The sequence below is a fragment of the Glossina fuscipes genome, unplaced genomic scaffold, assembly GCF_014805625.2.
Source record: "Glossina fuscipes isolate IAEA_lab_2018 unplaced genomic scaffold, Yale_Gfus_2 62, whole genome shotgun sequence".
Classification (NCBI taxonomy): domain Eukaryota; kingdom Metazoa; phylum Arthropoda; class Insecta; order Diptera; family Glossinidae; genus Glossina; species Glossina fuscipes.
The window spans coordinates 844,961-862,902 of record NW_023998434.1 but is presented as its reverse complement, the minus strand read 5'-3'; positions in this window follow the sequence as shown (position 1 = coordinate 862,902).

Sequence of the window (17,942 nt, the reverse complement as noted above, 5' to 3'; positions counted from 1 at the left end):
TAGTTAGCTTACATTATTTTTCAATTTGATTTCTTCTTTTGCCCCCTTGAACCCAGGTACAAGTAACACGTTGCCTTTCCTCTTAGAAAAAGTCATATAAATAAATAAATAAATAAATAAACACAGCGCGACAAAGTGCGTTTATAAGGTGATTGGTGGGGGAAAGTCATTTATTTGTTAATGACCATTTAAAAAGTCATTAAAAACCGTCTATTTTGGTAAAAATGTCGCTTCAAATGCGAAAATTAAGGCTTATAGGGGGTAGACGACATAAAAACAACTTAATGTTGTTTTGCTTTTGTGTGTGTTAACAACAACATTAAATGGGATGAATGAAAAATTGTTAAGGGAAAGTGAGAGTATTTTCAAGCAAATTTCATGCAATTGGTTCAGCAATTTTTCTATGTAATGAAAAAAGCGTTGCAAAAAGACAATTTTCTTATTTTAGTAAACAATTCATTGGAAAGTCGCTCCTACGCTTGTTCAGTCAAATGATGATATAAATGCTCTTGTCAGACATATATTAACCTTTTTTGTTTTTTTTTTTTTTTTTTCTTTATTTATTTATTTTTTTTTTCGTTCCACTTTTGTTCTTGTCTCCATTATTCTCGTCATTGGCTTGATATTCGCGTCTTTGCATAGTGCGTGCACATATTGATATAATCCCCATGCATTTTACTTGTCAATTGTATAACGTTTATCTTTCTCATACAATACATGTGGTAGCGAATCGTTCATACGTGCTGGTGCTGATGGTGTTGCTGCTACTGCTACTGCTGTCAGTCATTCATTTATGCCAGGTTTGCAGTTTTTGTTCCTTTGTTTTTTTTTTCTTTTTTTTATTTGCTGCTGTCTCCCTTTTTCTCTGCTTTTTTATTTGTTTAACTGATGCAACATTCATTCAGTTATTGCTTTATGGCCCCAAGGTGATGCAATACAATCAGCGCATCAGTAGTTTCTATGTGTTTCCGGTCACATAACGATTATAAAGTCACCAAAGATCAATTGCTGTTGTGTTGTTATTGCTTTTTCTCTTATTGTTTTTGTTTTCATTTCATGGACAGTCAGTCGGACGGGGCTGAGTTTTGTTACGTCTGCCTGCAAAATATCTGAGTGATTTCGAAATTTTGGCTGCATAATTTCCGCTAAAAGTTGTTATTTTCTTTGTTTGCTTTTTTTTCCTCCTTTTTTGGGTTTTGTTTTTTTTTTTTGTTTTTTTTTTTTTTTTTTTTTTTTGGTTTCTGTTTCTCTTCATTTCAGTTTCTGGGGTAGCAAGAATATTGATTTTACAGATTGTAATTAAATTCCTGTGTCAGAATAATAAATATGGGCGTACATTTACATAACGTTGAGAGTAATATAAACAATATATATATATCTACCTATATATGTAATATACATATATATATAATATACCTATATATAATGTACCTATATATACTGCTGCCTATCTACCTATACACGTATATATATGTATTACTCATATATAAAAAAGTTGTATACCTTAAGGTGAATACTGTACACCCATCACTAACAGACATATATTTATTCTTGCACGGTTTAACTGGCATAAACATTGGCTAAAATAGTTAATAATAATGATCTTAAACAACACCGCCATCGTACCAGTATTTCGAGTACACGAGAAACCAACGTATGACAGGAGAAATTTTTACCTCGCCTTACCTTGCTTGTGAATTGCGGGTAAAAGTAGGATTTCTTTTGTCCCATGTATCCACTCCCTGCTTTCTTCATTTGTCATATGATTACCTGTCTTTCGCCTTTGAAATATGACTCTCTAGCAAATTGTTGTTTTTAATTTTTGCTTAATTACGAGTATGAACAGACATGAAATATAGAGAGACCTGTTGTAAGTGGGGCTGAGAAAGAAGGTCGAGGAAAACATTCGTTATTTTGCAATACTCGACTCATGTTTTCACTCCTATGTAAGACATCTTAAGACGGCATACGTCACACTCGGTTATATGGAGGCAATTAGAATGTGTTCAAAGCTCAGAGTGTACCGCCGACGTATGGGATTTATTTGTTGTTTATAAAGAGCTTCAGGGGCTTGTAATGGATTTAAAATATAAAGAACATAAATAAATCTATATCGGAAAGACGACACAAAACGGGCTGCCTGGACCAATTATTTATTATTTTGTTAAATGCTAAATGTTTTAAAGGGGCTGACAAAGTTAATATACTCTCATCGCTCAGATCGAATCTATGCATAGATGTAAAAAAAACGAAAATATTTTTAATTAAAACAAACTATAAGTGAATTTGTTCGCAGAATTAATAACTTCTCATAAGACTTGCAAAATATAAAAATTCTTACTTTCAAATAAAAATTGCAAAATGTTGTTATTGTAATGCTTATGAAAATTGTAAACAAACATCTCTCCGTGAAAGTATGAACAATTCTAACCGTTTTATTTAATAAGCAAAGCATTTAGAGAATTTCTCTCTTTACCGCGAACAGATATAAGTTGCATAAAAAAATCTATAATTAAAAAAATTCTTTTTATATATTAACTTGGAGTTTGATTTGCAAATTGAAGACTGCTTGGCAGGAAGCAGAAGCAGAAGCAGAAGATAGTTTTGCATTCTCGTGAAGTAATTGACTGAATAAAAACCTCCCTCCTTCTATTCGTAGATAAATTGAAATGTAATCGGCTTTTATAAAATGACGTTAGAAAGAAAAAATTGCAAATTAAAATTGACATTAAAATAGCGGCATATATGCTCATACACACACACTCCCCAAGTTTATGTACAACGAGATGCTATTAATGTGACTGCTTATCAATTTTGTGATTGTGTGTATTCGGAAAAAGCTTTTTCTGAGAGTCCCCCATGTCTCTCTCTGTTATCAGCAATCTACTAAATTTAAACATTTTTATATGAAACAGTAAATGTATATCATATTTTCGGACAAATGTTATGCTAATCATAATTTGAAAAATGACTGCTTATCAATTTGGTGATAACCTAAATTCGGAAAAAGCTTTTCTCTCTCATCAGCAATCTACTAAATTTAAATGATGTTCGACCTTGGATCAAATATTATCAAAATATCTTAAAATTGCGATCATCTTGCAAGTGGAACTGAGAAATACATGGGCAGACATTTGACGGACAGATGGACAGGCAAGCATATACATATAATATATAAGTGGATTTAACTTAAGCCTTTCTTGGTGTTACATACGTGTATAATATGCTGATACAGCCTGTTCCTGTAGCTATGAGATTAACTTTTCGTTGCAATAAAAGGCAATTCGTGGAATACGTGTAGACGAAATAGTGTTCTTTTTAATATAGTTAGTTAGTGCATAAATGAATAGTAGGTAGTTAGTTTATGAAGCCAATCCATTTTTCCAAGAATCTATTCCTGCTATGTGATGTTGTAAACGCATTTTTCTAATTTTAAAAGGCATAGCACTCAACTAGAATTTCCTTCTCATTTCATTTTATGATATTTATTAAGGAAAATTTTTTAAAAGTTTGATAAATAAATTGAAAAAAAGAAATTTTCATTTAAAAAAAAAAAACAACAACAACAACAACAAAAAACGATAATAATGAATTAATAAAAAACTTTTGATGACAACCAAAGTGCAAAGTTCTTTAGAATAATTTATAGCAAATGAATTGACTTTCATCCCGGGGTTACCTATACGATTAAGTTTATTTATGCGGATGCTAAGGTGATGGGATACACACGGGTAAACATACATATTAAAATGTCTCCGTTTTTTCGGCAAATTTGTTCGAGCCAAGTTTCTTCATAAACAAACTTAAATACCATTTATAGCCAGCGCTGAGCGGTGGCGGCGTACTAAGTTTATAATTTCGTTTGCGTTTATTAAGATAAACTCTTGGAAAATGCAATTAAAATATAATCGCATTTCCTTTGTCTTCTGAAGCGATTTTGTCTAAAATCTGTGCATCTTGATTTTGCTGAGATCCCCGGTAAAATCGGGTTTGAAAATTTGAAACTGAAAACGAAATTGTTTTTAGCCATGCAAGAGATTATGGTAAGGAGTTATATATATGTACACCATGTGGTACAAATTGATTTGAAATTTTAAACAGAAAATTGGAAAACCTGAATAAAAAGTGTTCGCCTGTGTGTTCAAGAAGAGTGAGTAGTCTGATCTGAAAAACATTCTGAGGCTCGCCTGTCGAACGGTAAGCGTTTGCTTTCCAAAATTGCTTAAATTAAACAAAAACTTGCATTGGAAACGAGTCAACACTTGCTCTTTGCGCCTATACCTACTCCTGTGATTAGCACTGGAATGCGAATCAGCACTTACTCCTTCCGCTTACACTTACTCCTCTGATTACCATACTACGGTTTGAGTTAGTCATTTCATTTACAAACAGCTCAGCAATTTGCAACTTGGACCGAGTAAGATAGATTTCTTAGCTCCTCAAATCACTAGACTGTTGAAGTTTCAAAATTTGAATTAATAGATTTTGAAACTTTGAATTGCAGATCCACTCAGTCTAATTTCAGTCTAAATTTCAGTCTAAAATCTGATTCCAAACGATCCATGGTCACAGACGATGGGTATACAGGAATCACCTTAAGAGATACTTGCATCCAAAAGTTTTAATAGTTGGTTGTTATTGTTTGTGGGGCTTGTTAGTCTTAGTTGTGTTGCTGCTGGTGGTCAATAAAATTGTTATGCACTTCTAGTCGAAAAGAAGTAAAGTATTGTCGGTGAAAAGAAAGCGCACGAAATGTGCACAGAGAGAATAAATGTAAAAACTTATTTGTCGCCACATGACTGTTGCAATTGTTATTGTTGTTATTTTCTCAATATTATTGTTGTTGTTGCACTTGTTATTCTTTGTGGCATTTCTGTGGTAGTTGTGTTGGCAGCCATGTTATTGTTTTAATAAACCAAAACCAGATTACCAGCCAGGTGGAGATGTATACTTGGTTAAACAGTGAAAGCAAAACAAAGAACAAAAAAAATAAAAAAAATAAAAAAAAATAAGAAAATTTGCAGAGAAAAAAAAAAAAATAGAACAACAAAACGGAAACTATTTGGCGAAAAAATACGCTCATAAAAGTAGCAAACGAAAAGTAATTTCGACATATAAATATACATATATATATATATATATATGTATATATAAGATATAAAGTTTGAGGAAAACAAATGAAGTCATCGTCGTTTCCATTTATGCCGTTCTTGTGTCGTTGTTCTTCGTCGTCATCATCATCATCGTCATAAGTCTTTGTTGTGTATACATATACAGTCATATACAGTTACGCAAGTATTCTGTGAGCATGGTACTATGTAAATGTAATTACAGTTACGATTCACAAAATACTACCACAGTTTTTTCTTTACTTTAATGTGCGTGTGCGCGTATGAGTAACTGAGTTCAGGTATTTATGTTGCTGCAATAACTTTATGCGTTTTTCATAACATGAAATCCTGTCATAAATTGCAAGTTTCATAAAAGTAAGAAAACAACTCTCATTTACCAACAAGAACATGAACAAGAACAAGAGCACAAACAGCATGGGCATCATAATAAGACTATGTATGTAGGTATGTATGTATGTATTTATATATGTATGTAGGTATGTAGGTATGTAGGCATGTAGGTATGTAGGTATTTATGTATATATAAATGTATCTATGTATGCATGCATGTATGTAAATGTGTATAAAGCATAGAGTATATACGATAATAGTATAGTTAAAACGGATGTTCACTTATGAACATAACTCACTTTGGCAAACGAGTCAACACTCCACAATCTCTGTAACTCGACTCTTTGAGCAACTTTAAGAGTATGCAAAACAAAAATAAAAAAAAAAAAAATTATTAAATAAATAAAAAAATTTGTCATCTTATACGCGGCACACACGGGCAAAAAAAGTCGTAAGCTACATAGCAGCATTTTAAGATAAATTCATAAATATAAACATGTGTTTGTTCCTATACCTGTATATATATATATATATATATATATATATATATATATATATATTATTAATTTTTTATAGGATATATATATATGCATATATATATATATATATATCAATAGCCAAATGCACACATATGTATATATATATATATATGTATGTATATATAAACATGGAATGTGCATTTGTATATTTATTATATATGTATGTATGTTTGTAGTTATCATTAAAGTGGCATTTGAAAGTTCTGCCTTAACCATTTCCGTACCCCGTTCTAATACAGAGAAAGACACACGCATTCGTACGTATAACTGTTTTTCCAACTAAACATTCCACTACATCAAATATATTAAAGATATAGCAGAAAATAGTCAAAAAAAAATACAGAAAAAAAAAATACAAAAATAAAAAAAAAAACTTTTCTATTTAGTTTTTCTTGCTTCAACTCAGTATTCGTTCGTTCGCTTTGTTCAAAGTTTTTTATTTTTTATTTTATTTTATTTTCGCATCGCTTAAAAACTTATTTTAATGATTTACTTGTAAAGTTTTATATTTCAGGGGAGACTATCAAATGTAATGTTAACAGCTCTTTATATCTATCGCTTGCAAAGCGAACAGTACACTCCAGCACATCAACGTACATATAATTTATTTTAAACCATAATAATTTATAATAAAGTGCCAGGGACGGAAAAATGCCAGGTTTAAAGTAAGTTACGACAATACTCACGCTTACCTGATTCTATAAAGAGGGGACAAGAAAGTTGTATAGTTGTCTTTGCTTTTGAGGTCAATCTTTCACAAACACTATTAATATATAAAAAAAAATGTTTTTGGAATACGATGATTGCACCAAGATGGGACCTTCTCTTAAGCCCGCTTTGTTGTCGTTAAATACGTTTCAGTTAATTACCTTATAGCCGTAAGAGTTCCACCACCAGTAGACGGAAAGATAGACAGGTTCTTAGCCAGGCATATACGATATGATGCTCGGTTGTCTTGAGTTGATCATAAATATATGAAATTTTTCATACCATATAAAACTTCATATATTATTGCGTGCCATTGACTCAATACACATTAAAATTGGCCCGATAATGAGAACCCAATCGACCCAATATCAACAACTTGATAACGAGAGCTATAAACCCAGCCATGGGTATTCTTCCAAATGAAATTTCTGGGTGATGCGCCTGCAAGCGTCTTTTTCGCATTAAGTATCTAAATTCCGATGTGCATACGAGCTTATAGTCGAGACAAAGTTTTTATTTGAAATAAAAATTAATGTAACATGAGAGCTCTACTACTTAACCGATTCGAAGGAGAGAAGAAGAATTTCTACACGTCAAAGGAGAGAAGAAGAATTTCTAGTGGGCTTTTTGATATCACTTGTCGTCATTGTGAGATAAATTCACTCTCTCTCTCTCTCTCTCTGGAAAAATGATTACCTTTCGCTTGAAGGCAAAGCTCCGCTATGATCGAAAACTCGGCTTGGCTTTCCTTAAGAGATTGCAAGCCGTGTGTTTTCATTGCTAAAAAGGCCTTAAATATCGCTTTTTCTACACTATGATGTTCGTGGTAACCTAAAGCTGACTAAACCTATCCGAAATCCGCACCTTCCCTTTTGCTGCTCAGCATTCCATAATTCTACATACATTTGCTGTAAGATTGTTACAAACAAAATAACAAAATTTATTTACGCGCTAAAATTGTTGAATACAAAAAAAAAAAAAATTAATGAATAACAGTCGACTGATCGTAAAAGAGGGGGGGCCCGCTGAGAGTTTTTAATTTAATTTCAACTTTCAAATAAAAACATAAATTTTCCAAATAATTTATTACATTTTAAGCATGACAAACTTTGTGTTGAATTTTATTATAAATTTTATTTACACATACATATATATATATATATACATAATATACATATAACATCCAAGTGTTGATTTGGTTAAGTGATTAGTGTTTCGACATGTTCAGTGAAACAACCACTCCCTATAAATCACGTTTTTCCCATTCTTGCTCGAAATTTCGTTGGCTGCAAATTGATGATTCAGTTTAACTTTCATTCACATACACAAGCACATTCAATTATGTTTAGATTAATTTTGCTGTTTTATCATACAATTGCACCTAGAGAATACACGATAAAATATTATATCGAGTCTCTTTTTTTTTTGCACTACTCTTGTGAGAGCACTAATCCTCGCCTAAAAACATTATATGAAATATTATCGTAGCCTTCAGGAACAGTCCCTGTTAGAGATTATTTTACTCTTACTGAACGGTAATCTATATGCCAAACGGTTACGAATTTCGATAAGCGAAACAGAAAAAAAAGAAAACTGGAAATATATAATAGAAAGGCGATAAAAGTCTATTTGAAGGGCAGAAGATAATATAGTGTCGAAGGCAACAACTTTCCTTTTAATCATTGCTTCCATAGCGCCGAAAAATTTGGAGGCACATTTATATTCAAATGACCTGTTACGATTTTGCACACAAAAACAAAACGATTGTCATCCCACATTCATCAAGTTTTAGGAAATTGCACGGCTTGGAAAATAGGAAACTGGAAAAATGAAGATAGAAAAATATCTGGTAGACCACAACAAAACAACAAGATAGCTTCTCTCTAAACGAAATTAACGCTTAGCTGCACCACCTATAACAGCTGTTGAAACACGGACACTGTCTGCGGACCTGAGACGATGAGTTGCTGCCAAAAGGCCAAAACTAACAATTTGACATAAGAAGAATGGAATAAAATGGGTAACGGGACATAAAAATTGGAAAATAGAGCAATGGGCAAATGTCGTTTGGACTGACGAATCAAAGGTTTAGAATTTCGGATCCAAAGACGTGTGTTTGTTAGCCGATCAAAAGAAGATAGAGCTTCAAAAGCGTCGACAGTGCCTACTGTCAAAGACGATTGTGATAATGTCATGATTCTGGGGTGCTTTGAGGGTAACCGAGATACTAAACAAAGAAGGCTATTATTTGACTGAATCTCATTGAACACAGATTCATTTTTCACCAGAATGATGAGCCCAAACATTCAACAAGAAGAAGAAAAACGATGAAAAAATTTTCAAAATCATGCAATGGCCATCTCGATCACTTGACTTTTCGCCTAATGCGGTGAAATCTTTATTGACCGAATTCACCCCGGCTTTTTAGATTTTTTCCCCTATAAACTAAGACGCGATATGAATTTTTACTTCTACACCCACGCCCTTGCGATGCTCTGTAGAGTTAAGAAATTTAATTTTTTCCTTTTTCTAGGCTAGCGATCATCTTCGCGGCGGAATATAATTTTCTCACTTGTTTTTGTGTTTTTAAAAAAATATTTAAAAGAGAGAGAGAGATAGGTTTCGTATCTAATAACAAAAATTTTCAAATCTGTGTATCGGCAATAAATAATTTTATAGATTACCATCGGAAAGTAGGCAATATTTTTTCTGTATCATAAATATTTGCAGCTTTCTTTCAAAATAATTAAATTTTGACTTTGTTTCGTCATTTCGTCATGAAAAAAGGTTGCTTGCGGACAATATATGGTATTCTTTGAGAAGAAAAGTATTTAAAGTGTGACTGTATCCCAAACAGACAATGTCCGGCTTTCAGTTTTGAAGCTGAGAAGATTATTAACATTTAACACTGGACTGCAACAATATTTGACTGTTTTCTTTGTCGGAATAGGAAAGGTGTGTGTGTGTGTGTGTGTGTGTGTGTTATATATTACACTGTAAACAGAAATGCATAATAAACCTGAAAATTAATATTCATATTCATTAGCTTTCTTTAATTATTTACATCGAAATGGGTGTTTCCCATAGTGCTTTTTAAACGAATTATTTCATTACAAGCAACGATTTGATCGAAATGTTTGTTTGTCGTTTTGAATAGTTTTAGGCAACAGCCGACATAGTCTCTCATTGATATTGTTTATTTAAAATTCTCACTTTCAACAAATGTGCAATGCCTTTGACTGCCCCAGAGCAATAGAGTGCACACAGCATCGATAGAAATAAATAGTAATGCGAGCGAGCCGAGGTACTGTGTATAAATTTGAACAATTGTGCGTATTGTATAAATTGAAGTTATTATTTGCGGTTATTGACATAAAATCGGACATGTCTAATTTGCGGTTCGACTTTGATTATCTAGCAAATAATTATTTATTATATATTCAGGTCGCTTGCAGACCCCTACATATAAAAATACTTGACACATGGATAACCTCATATGCATATGCATATCTAATATAATTTTAGGTTTTCATGAGTGTACAACAAATGCAAATCCACAAATGGCAAAAATAGCTACTGACAAATACATACATGCCCCATACATATACTTATATATGCATACATGCATATATATGCATATACCACCCGTCTATATATATATATATATATATATATATATATGTAGATATACGCATTTTGGATATACAGTTAACAGCAGTCATAGGCAAATGTTACCAAACACCGCATATTATCTGGACAAATGCACTGATGTGTGCAGAGATTGTTTCTGTACAGATTGCGTCCGTAACAAGAGAATATAACTTAAAATAATATCAAAAACATATATGTACGTAAACAATGTGCTTTAGAGCGCCAATAAAGGCAACAAGAACAACAGCAACAGCAACAGCAGCACCAACACAGCAATAATAATAATAATAATAATAATAGTAGTAACAAGTAAACGTATAGACAATGCGGAAACGGATACAAATACATTATACATGACATATGCAAACACGGACAGACATACGAACAGACAGACAGATAGAGATACGGACAGACAGACCGATAAGTGCACGAAAAACGTTTATACATTTTGTTCTGAGGTAATTTAATATATATATATGTATGTATTTATATATTGTATGTATGTAAGATACTATATGTAAAATACTAATTATATTGTAAAGGGAACGTATGGAGCTGTTAAATATGTTGAATTATAGTCACTTTTCTAACGTTCACTTCACTGTGTATTCAGCCAAACTCCTGATAACATAAAATTGATATTCTCTTTGTTGCTTACGTCTAGTATTTTATGCAAATTTATTTACGGTATTAAGTGTTACAAATTTCGTATTCATTTCGGTACGTATGCGTTTAAGTTTTTATTTGATTATCTTATTACAATGATAACCTCAGACACGAACGAAATAAAGATATTACATATAAGCGCCACTTACACTACACATAAACATAATTAAATAAAGCTTTAAAAAGATCATTAAAAATGCTTTCGAAATTTTAAATTTTTTCTCTAAAAATTTTTATATATACGTTGCCTACTATCTGGCGCATACATGAGAAATGGTTCAGTGATGAAAGCTTTGGCTATAGTAATGAGGGGGTGGGGTCTACTAAAGGATGAGCTCTCTTTGGGGAGATCCATAGTTTTCATTATAGACACGATATTGCAAAAAGCTGGCAAACATTTATCAAACTAAAAGCCGGCTATGTTCAGAAATGGAAATATTATGGTGCATATTTGATCCAAATCGGACAATCCGAAGCATGTTAAATAAAGTCCTGAAGTTCATATAAAAATAATGGATTTCTTTTTCCCCAAACTAATACTTTTTCAGTATTTTTTTTCCGGAACGTGGGGTTATCCTCCTGCCTAGATTTTATTAATTTTTGACATGAAAAAGTGAATTGCCCTAGTTCTGAAGATTTCTCTTTAATTCCCACACATTTTGAACGTAACATATTCGGGAAAGCTTTGAAAACATTTCGATTTAGTGAGGATCGGTAGTGATGAGACGACCAACTCATCGAGAGTACAAAACTAATTTTAGTCATACATTTTCGTTTACGACGCCTTTTCTACTACTCTAGCAACATATTTTTACCAGGCTTCGGTGCACTTTGCAATCCTCAGAAACCGAATAATAAACTGTTGTTGATGCAAATTACTTTATAACAAATCGCTCAGTAAAATCATCAATAGGTCGCCACTATCTATGCGTCAGACTAGCTGCTTGTTATATAACCGACCGCTTTTACTCAAGCTGCGCAAGTCCTTTTGAAATATTTTGCGCCAAATGTACCTAAGATATGGGGAATCGTGAGCTAATATTTAAAGGCTCCTTTCAATTGTTCAACGGTCCTGAATTTCATACCTCTATCTCAACAATCGCTTATGAGCGGACAAAAGGGGATCGCAAGAAATGCGCTTGGACAGACGTGGATAAATCGTATCGTATTTTACCGCGTATTATAATTTTATATAATTTACAACGTTTTCGGGTATTTTGTTGAATCTCACAAAGGATACGAAAAGTCTGGCCTATCTTTCTCCTATCTTCCGATAGTAGACACAAAAATGTAAAAAGTAAATAAGTTTGGCTTTTGAGGCGAATATATCAAATTTCCGAAGTATGTTTCCCAATTCCTCGCCCTTGTATTAACTGGAATGTTAAATGGGATTCGTAAACATTTGCACCAACAGATGTCAAATTTAGATTTTTTGTGACTTTCGGGACAAGTTTTGCTGCCACACTGTATTTTCCGTTTATTTTGCGAGTTTCTCTATATAGTAAGAGTAGGTTAAGTACTCTGAGAAGGCGACTATGGTCGACATGCCAAACCCCTTTAAATTTCATTCGAAGACGGGACAGATGACTTTGAGCGATATTTGGGACTTGGGTGGCAATGATTCTCTTCTGGCTAGGGCGGCTACACTTTTATTGCTTGGACTGCATAACGAAGTATCTTACTACATTTGACATACTGCTATCTCCAGGACTTTAATGCGAGCGTATAACTGTTGAAAGCCCTAGCTTTTCAAGCTATGCAGTCCAAACAATAGAAGTGTTTTTGTACAGTTCACTGGCGGATACGTTGAACACTACCCCATTACATCTTTACACTATTGGTATGAATCGTAGCTATTTATTATTCGAATCATTTTATGCGATCATTGAATAACAATATGTTCACCAGATTTCCAATACCGACGGTAAGTATTGGCGACTATGAAAAAAGGCACTGTAGAAGACGGACGAACAAACGCATTGTTTTAGTTCAAACGAAATCCTACGTTGTTTTCTAATAGTCAAGTGAGTTGCGTGTTATGCGTGAATCTTAGAAAAGAAACAAGAAAATTATTATACCGTCATGACTTGGGGGAAGAATTTCGATACCCCCTTTACACTATATTGTCCACTATTAAGTTATCCCTACTTATGTGTTTAATGGAATCGACTAATAATACGAAAATCACATAAATTTTCAGCAACGAATGCTGGGCTAAAAAGAGGAAATGTATAGTTAAAAAAATTAAGCATTAAATTTCATCATTCATTAAAAGTGTTTCGTTTCGTATCTTTTTTGTTCTTTTGCATTTGTTTTTTTTTATTTTTCTCATTGGCTTTCGTTAATAAAGCAAAAAAGAAAAAAAAAAAGGAAGGAGGAAGGAACTATTCAATCAATAGACTAAATAAGAATTTGGCTTTGGTGTGTGTGGGTGTCGGTTGGAAGGGTTTTCTTTATGTAAGTATATCTTGCTGTATGTTTTGCAATTTCATTAAAATCCATGGTCAGCTTAGAGGTTGCCATGGAAGAGAGCTAACAGATAGAGTAGATGTATAAATTCCAATAAATTTCTTTACGATATCGCTTCTGTTGTTTCTGGCTCTGGTGGTTGCTGCTGCTGCTGGTGGTAGTGGTAGTGGTGGTGGTGGTAGTAGTGGCGATGTTAGCTCTGCTGATGTTGTTGTCGAATTGTTGGTTAGTTTTTTTTTTTTCTCTTTCAGTTTAACTAATAAAAAATTTTTTTTTTCATGAAAGTTAATTTTAGAGCGAATATGTACAAAAAAAAAAAAAAAGTAAAAGAAATTTTTTCATTACACACATAATTTCCAAAACATTAATTTTGATTTTTTACTTAGCAGTGGTAATATTATCACTTTTTCTTTTTTATTTATTTTTGGGGTTTTTTTATTAAATATCGGTTAAAAAGAAAACAAATAACGGGAAGTGTTGTTACATCAGAAATTTTTTAAAGTCTAATAAATTTATTATGAACTGCGCGATATATTATAAGTGTGTAGGGGTTTATTAAACCTAAATCCAATACCAGACTTAGTATTAAAGACTGGAAATGAACGATAATGAAGACATAATGTATTTATTACTCCATCTCTTTGTTCCCTTTTTCAAAAGCCGCCATTATTACATCGTCTTTCTTCTTTCCTAATACAAATTTGCGCCCCCAAGTGATATTTGACGTTCATGTGTTGTTTGCCTCGCATTTCTCTTTCTATTTTACAAGACGCTCACACATGTCACCCTCTTTTAGCGCGACTTATATCTACACTCGCTGACATATGATTATAAATGTAGACAATTTCCTAAATTCGCTAAATAAAACCACCGTAGGCATATATGTGTGTGTGCATGTATATAATGAATTTACTATGTCTTATTTAAATCAATGCAAAATGAATATATCCGCTCGTTAGACTGTTGAAAAATTAACTATTACACATACACATACATATTCATAAATAGGATTTCTATCGCATGTACAAACACATCCTTACATACAGTGAATTATTAGCGTCATTTCGATGGCGCCGCGAAAGCAAATGACAATAAATAAAAACAAGCCCGTCAAGCTATTATAAAACATCAGAGAACGAAATCTGGTTGGACCCCTATACTTAAGCTAAAATTGTGATGCCCGAGAAGAAAAAAATGGATATAGATAGGACAAACAGCGGCCGCAGTCTGATTTATATGTTGATCAATGATACCGAATGGACGCTCACTGTAGCTACGATCAAGAAACTCGCGAAAATCGTCTTGTTAGTCATGATCCTTATCTACTCGGCTATGCGGCAACAGCACTTGCACAGATCAGAAGAGAACATGTCCGGGAAAGTAAACCAAATCGTCTTCACGATTGTTTAGAAATTATGTGCGATTCGAAATTGCAATAAAATTTTTCTTTCTTACATAAGCTTATGAGATTCGAAGAATATTTATCTGTAATTGATTTGTAAGCGAATGGATACTTGCGATCCGCCATATATATAAAAGTTTGAAGGTTTAAGAATACAAATCAAATTTAAAAGCGACTTCAATCCGTCGTGGTGTCGCTACGTAAGCAAGGCATAAAACAGCTATCGTTCCGACTTACTTTTTCTAGTTAAATAAAGAGCCATGATATCTATTCGAAATTTTACTATGAATATAATAATTGACCTTGGGAATATTAATTTCCAAGTAAATTCATATTCATTCATATTCATCGAGTAATAATCCCTTGTGGATCTTAGCACACGTTAAAGAAATCAGCAGTCAAACGAAATCAAATGGCAAAACCTCTAGATGGCTAATTCTATCACTACCTTGACACGATAAAAGTTAGAGAACTGGGCTTAATCTTTCCTTTTAATTCCAATTTGCAAACTTGGATCATACCGCGTACCGGCCTTCAAGTGAATCTAACTAATTTTCGCAACACCGCAGATTTTCCTATAATTTTGCACATCTCAGTCTTGGCTGAATTTATAACTGCTACCGCATTTGCACTCTCTCGGGAAAAGGGCAAGGAAAACTCCCCGACAAGGTCTACGCGCTTTAAGCATTTGTCCAACGTTACAAATCGTACAACGACTTGAATGGATTTCTATTAGTAAACATAATTTCAATTCGCTTGGTGTATGTGAGTAAATGAAGAGCATGAGTTCGGTTATATATGAAAAATATAATAAATAAGTATCATTTGTTTATGTCATCACAACTGTAAATGATTTTTTGTTATTTATGTAAACTGTATGCTGAACTGTCTGTGTAGAATATTTAGCCAAATCGTTTTTATGCTTCCGAAAGTCTCACATCACTTGTAATTGTAACGAAATTAATCGATCAATGGTCGTCAAATTCGCGACTGATTATTCGTACATCCGTTCACTAAAGAAATGTCAAAAGACAGGCGGCTAACTCTTAACTGCAATTGATTACGCAAGACAACTGTCTCCAGAAAAATACCTAATAATTTATTTCTTTACACTGAGGGCAGATTTAATCCATCATTTAGCAAAATCAATTTAGCAAATTAAATGAGGGGGAATAAGTTCAAAAATTTCTGAAAATCGAGGCTATATGCCTTATCTAAATTGTATATGCACTAAAGTAGGCAACAAAAGTTGTTTCATCATATCCCTTAAATAATGCTCGTATTGATTACTTTTTTTGTCGCATTTCAAGTACGCTTTTTTTTTTTTTTTTTTGAATAAATTCAACCGCAAAGGGCACTTTTAAAATTTATTAATAACATTGAATTGAATGAATGAGCATCTAAAAGTTGATTTTTCGTATTGAGTGTTTGTAACAACAAACTACTCTCAGTTTCGCAGGCAACGAGACACCGGTGGTTGTTTTATGTGTCGGTTAATGAACTTTTTTATTGCTAAAGCAAAAACATTTTATTCATTGTCGCAATTATTAAAAACACATCAAGTAAAGTAAGGTTAAAATTATAGGAGAGAGAATTTAAGTTAGTATCAAAAAGTTGTTAGTAAAATTTCGTACATTTCTCAAATGTTACTTACAAATTGACACATATCACATCAGCAATTACATGTGCGTGTGTCAAGTCAATTTGAAATTTCTCGTTGCTGTGTGTTACTGTTGTTATTATTATTATTATTATTATTATTATTATTATTATTTTTATTATTTTTATTATTTTTTGTTAAAGCTTTAGTGTAGTATCAAAGTTTGCAGACATGTTAATGCTGTTAATGTGATGGCAGTTTCGTGATCCATTTGATGTGAGACGTGTGGTTGATGTTAAGTTTTATTTCAAACAAAATTTATCCTTCATTGGGTTATAAGGAAATGAAAATCTGTGCGAATAACTTTGCACTTCAACAAAACAAATTTTTGGTTTCATACGTTCACAGAAAGCCATTAAACGCGTAAATAAGACACAGCGTATGATGATAATCAGACAGTAATTGACTTTTGTGAGATTTTTTTTCAATAGTCCTTTTTTTTTCCTTTTCCTTTGATTAAATGTAAAAAAATTCTTAAATGTTTCAATAACCTATTCAAGTTTCTCTTTAACGAATGTACCTTTTAACTTAGCATACTTTACTTACTAAAGCGTAAGACTGCTTTTCTGCTTTTATGCGCACTTATAAAGCATTAATCTTACGCTTTCTTTATACAATGAATAAAATTTACTTTCCATCAACATAAGTTCAAGTGCAACATAGCGACAGTAACTTTGTCTTCTTACTTTTATACGTAATTGTTAATATGAAACGTGAAGATGTATTCGTGCAAATTTATACTATGACTGTGTTGTAAGCTTTTTATGAGTTTAACAGCTTTTCAGATTTTTGTATTTGGTTTTGTTTTTTTTTTTGTTTTTGCTTTTTCATTTTTATTAGTTGTTAAGTAGGTCACGTGCGTTAGTAATTTCGCATTTTTAAGAATATTTCATGTGTGACAACCAAAACATCACTTGAATAGGTATTAAAATAATTATATGAAAAGAAGACACGTACAAGCAACCACACAATAAATGCGAGCGAATATGAACGAAATATACACATATTTTATAACGGAAAAATAAAGTGTTTCGCTTAAGCTAAAATTAAGCCAGAGAAATGAATATATATAAAAATATTTATTTTACTGCTTGATGTGGTACGATAGAGAGTAGAGAGTGTATAGTTAGTATAAACTCATTCATGTACATGCATTTAGCATTTGTTGCATTCATTGAGTTTGAACCGACAAGTTGTCACGTGTGTGTTTTATTTTTGCACAATGTTGTTTTCTACTTTTATAGGCAATACAATGATATATTAATAGAAAAGCAATAAAACTTTGAAAACATGCTTCGGATAATTTTTTATGGCTTCTCTGAGTAAGCTATTTTTTTTCACAAGAATGCGTAAAAAAGTATTTTTAACTATTATAGAGGTCACAT